Raw genomic sequence first — 4,967 nt, 5'->3', positions numbered from 1 at the left:
CCTTTAAACATGAAAGGGACATAAAGATTTTCCAAGAAAAGCAAAAGCTGAGGGTTTTATCAACATCAGACCTATCTTACAAGTAATGCTAAAGAGAGTTATTCAATCTAAAATAAAAGATTGTTAATGCACAATAAAAAAATCATCTGAAAGTACAAAATTCACAGGTAATAAATACACAGACAAGCAGAGTATTATAACATGTAGTGTGATATGTAAACTACTCATATCTTAAGTAGAAAGACAAAAAATGGACCAATCAAAAATAATAACTACAACAACTTTATAAGATGTAGACAGTACAAGAATACAGAGATAGAAACAACAAAAGCTTAAAAAGCAGGAAAATGAAGTGAAGATGTAGAGGTTTTTTAGTTTTCTTTTTGCTTATTTGTTTAGGCAATCAGTGTTAAGTGTCACCACTTCAAAATAATCGGTTATGAGATAGTATTTTCAAGTGTCATGGTAAGCTTATATAAAAAATAACAGATACACATAAAATAAAGAGCAAGAAATTAAAACATATCACCAGAGAATATCTCCTTCATTATAAAGAAGACAGAATGAAAAGAAAGAAGAGACCACAGAACAACCAGAAAACAAATAACAAAATGACAGAAATAAATCCTTACTTATCAGTAATAACATTCAATGTAAATTGATTAATCTCTGCCATCAAAAGACATAAAGTGGCTGAATGGATTTAAAAATAACCCAATGATCTGTTTCCTACAAGATATACACTTCACCTATAAAGATATACATAGACTGAAAGTAAAGGGATGCAAAAATATATTCCATGGTAATGGAAACCAAAAAATAGCAGGAATAGTTATACTTATGTCAGATAAAATAGATTTCAAGACAAAAACTATAAGGAGAGACAATCAAGGTCAGTATGTAATGATAAAGGGATCAATTCAGCAAGAGGATATAACAATGGTAAATATATACGTACCCAACACTTGAGTGCCCAGATATATAAAGTGAATGTTATTAGAGCTAAAAAGAGAGATAAACCTCAGTACAATAATAGGTGGAGACTTTGACACCCCACTTTCAGCACTGGACAGGTCATCCAGACAGAAAACCAACAAAGAAATACTGGACTTAATCTGGAGTATAGGCCAAATGGACCTCATAGTTACTTACAGAACATTTCATCCAATGTCTGAAAGAATATACATTTTTTTCCTCAGCACATGGATCATTCTCAAGGATAGAACATCTGTTAGGTAACAAAACAAGTATTAAACTCTCCAAAAAATGAAATAATATCAAGCATCTTCTCTGACCACAATGAAATAAAATTAGAAATCAAAAACAAGAGAAATTTTGGAAATTATACAAACACGTGAAAATTAAATGATATGCTCCTGAATGACCAGAGAGTCAATGAGTAAGAAGTAAATTGAAAAATTTTTTGAAACAAATGATAATGGAACTACAACATATCAAAAGCTATGATATATTATGAAAGTAGTACTAAGAGGAAAGTTTATCACTATAAGTGCCTACATCATAAGATAAGAAAAATTCTCAATAAATAACCTAGAAAAAGCATCTTAAAGAACTAGAAAAGCAAGAGCAAACCAAATCCAAAATTAGGAGAAGAAAATAAATAACAAAGATAAAAGCAGAAATGATTTCTATCAAATATTTAAAGAAGAACTAATACCAATCCTTCTGAAACTATTCCAAAAAATAGAGGGGGAGGGAGTACTTCCAAACTCACTTGACGAGGCCAGTATTACCTGATACCTAAACCAGAATAAGGCACATCAAAAAACAAACAAACAAACAAACAAACAAAAAACTATAGGCCAATATCGCTGATGAATATTGATGCAAAAATCCTCCACAAAATATTAGCAAACTGAATTCATCAACACATTATAAAGATCTTTCATCATGACCAAATGGGATTTACCCCAAATGGCAAGGACAGTTCAACATACATAAATCAGCAATGTGGTATATCCTCTCAATGATATAAAAGAAAAAAAACATATTATAATTTCCATTGATGCTAAAGAAGCATTGGATAAAAGCCAACATCCCTTCACAATAAAAACGCTAAGAAAACTGGGTATATACCTGTAGTCTCAGCACTTTGGGAGGCTGAAGTCAGAGGACTGCTTGAGCACAGGAGTTTGAGACCAGCCTGGGCAACACGGTAAGACCTCATTTCCACCAAAAAATAAAAAATAAAAATAAATAAATATTAGCTCGACATGGTAGCCTGTGCCTCTGGTCTCAGCCACTCAGCAGTTGGAGGCAGCATGATCACCTGATCATGGAAGGTTGAGGCTGCAGTGAGCCATGATGCACCACTGCACTTCAGCATGGCTGACAGAGCAAGACCCTGTCTCAAAATAACAAAAAAATAAGTACAGAAGGAACATACCCCAGCATAGTAAAAATCATATATGACATACCCAAAGTTAGTATCATATGGCTGGGGAAAACCTGAAAGCCTTTTCTGTAAGTTCTAGAACACAATAAGGATGCCCATTTTCACCACTGTTATTTAACATAGTACTGGAAGTCGAAGCTACAACAATCAGACAACAGAAAGATATGAAGGGCATCCAAATTGGAAAGAAAGACATGAAATTATTGTTGTTTGCTGATAATATAATCTTATATTTGGGAAAAACTAAAAACTCCATCAAAAAACCTGTTAGAACTGATAAACGGATTCAATAAAGTTGCAGAATATAAAATCAACATTCAAATAGATCCCATTTGTCTGTTTTGGCTTTTGTAGCCATTGCTTTTGGTGTTTTAGTCATGAAGTATTTGCCCATGCCTGTGTCCTAAATGGTATTGGCTAGGATTTCTTCTAGGGTTTTTATGGTTTTAGGTCTTACATTTAAGTCTTTAATCCATCTTGAGTTAATTTTTGTATAAGGTGTAAGGAAGGGATCCAGTTTTAGCTTTCTGCATGTGGCTAGCCAGTTTTCCCAGCACCATTTATTAAATAGGGAATCCTTTCCCCATTGCTTGTTTTTGTCAGGTTTGTCAAAGATCAGATGTTTGTAGATGTGTGGTGTTATTTCTGAGACCTCTGTTCTGTTCCATTGGTCTATATATCTGTTTTGGTACCAGTACCATTCTGTTTTGGTTACTGTAGCCTTGTACTATAGTTTGAAGTCAGATAGTGTGATGCCTCCAGCTTTGTTCTTCTTGCCCATGATTGTCTTGGCTTTGAGGGCTCCTTTTTGTTTCCATATGAAATTTAAAGTAGTTTTTTCCAATTCTGTGAAGGAAGTCAGTGGTAGCTTGATGGGGATAGCATTGAATCTATAAGTTACTTTGGGTAGTATTGTCAATTTCATGATATTGATTCTTCCTATTCATGAGCATGGAATGTTCTTCCATTTGTTTGTGTCCTCTTTCATTTCCTTGAGTAGTAGTTTGTAGTTCTCCTTGAAGAGGTCCTTCACATCCCTTGTAAGTTGGATTCCTAGATATTTTATTCTCTTTGTAGCAATTGTGAATGGGATTTCACTCATGATTTGGCTCTCTGTTTGTCTGGTATTGGTGTATAGTTATGTTTGTGATTTTTGCACATTGATTTTGTATTCTGAGACTTTGCTGAAGTTGCTTATCAGCTTAAGGAGTTTTTGGGCTGAGACAACAGGGTTTTCTACATATACAATCATGTCATCTGCAAACAGAGACAATTTGACTATCTTTTTTCCTAATTGAATACCTTTTATTTCTCTCTCTTGCCTGATTGCCCTGGCCAAAACTTCCAATACTATGTTGAATAGGAGTGCTGAGAAAGGGCATTCTTGTCTTGTGCCGGTTTTCAAAGGGAATGCTTCCAGTTTTTGCCCATTCAGTATGATATTGGCTGTGGCTTTGTCATAAATAGCTCTTTTTATTTGAGATACATTCCATCAATTCCTAGTTTATTGAGTTGTTACCATGAAGTGTTGTTGAATTTTGTCAAAGGTCTTTTCTGCATCTATTGAGATAATCATGGTTTTTGTTGTTGTTCTGTTTATGTGATGGATTACATTTATTGATCTGCATATGTTGAACCAACATTGCACCTCAGGGATGAAGACAACTTGATTGTGGTGGATAAGCTTTTTGATGTGCTGCCGGACTCGGTTTGCCAGTATTTCACTGAGGAATTTTGCGTCAATGTTTATCAGGGATATTGGCCTAAAATTTTCTTTTGTGTATGTGTCTCTGCCAGGTTTTTGTATCAGGATGATGCTGTCCTCATAAAATGAGTTAGGGAGGATTCCTTCTTTTTCTATTAATTGGAATAGTTTCAGAAGGAATGGTACCAGCTCCTCTTTGTACCTCTGGTAGAATTCAGCTGTGAATCTGTCTGGTCCAGGACATTTTTTGGTTGGTAGGCTATTAATTATTGCCTCAATTTCAGAACCTGTTTTTGGTCTATTCAGAGATTCGACTTCTTCCTGGTTTAGTCATGGGAAGGTGTATGTGTCCAGGAATTTATTCATTTCTTCTAGTTTTCTTGTTTATTTGCATAGAGGTGTTTATAGTGTTCTCTGATGGTAGTTTGTATTTTCGTGGGATCAGTGGTGATATCCCCTTTATCATTTTTACTGCATATATTTGGTTCTTGTCTCTTTTATTCTTTATTTTTCTGGCTAGCAGTCTATTTAGTTTGTTGATCTTTTCAAAAAACCAGCTCCTGTATTCGTTGATTTTTTGAAGAGTTTTTTTTTGTGTCTCTATCTCCTTCAGTTCTACTCTGATCTTAGTTATTTCTTGTCTTCTGCCAGCTTTTGAATGTGTTTGCTCTTTCTTCTCTAGTTCTTTTAATTGTGATGTTAGGGTGTCAATTTTAGATCTTTCCTGCTTTCCCTTGTGGACCTTTAGTGCTATAAATTTCTCTCTACACATTACTTTAAATGTGTCCCAGAGATTCTGGTACGTTGTGCCTTTGTTCTCATTGATTTCAAAGAACATCTTTATTT

The sequence above is a fragment of the Mandrillus leucophaeus genome, unplaced genomic scaffold (genome assembly GCF_000951045.1).
Source record: "Mandrillus leucophaeus isolate KB7577 unplaced genomic scaffold, Mleu.le_1.0 Scaffold267, whole genome shotgun sequence".
Lineage (NCBI taxonomy): Eukaryota > Metazoa > Chordata > Mammalia > Primates > Cercopithecidae > Mandrillus > Mandrillus leucophaeus.
This window is presented reverse-complemented; position numbering follows the sequence as displayed.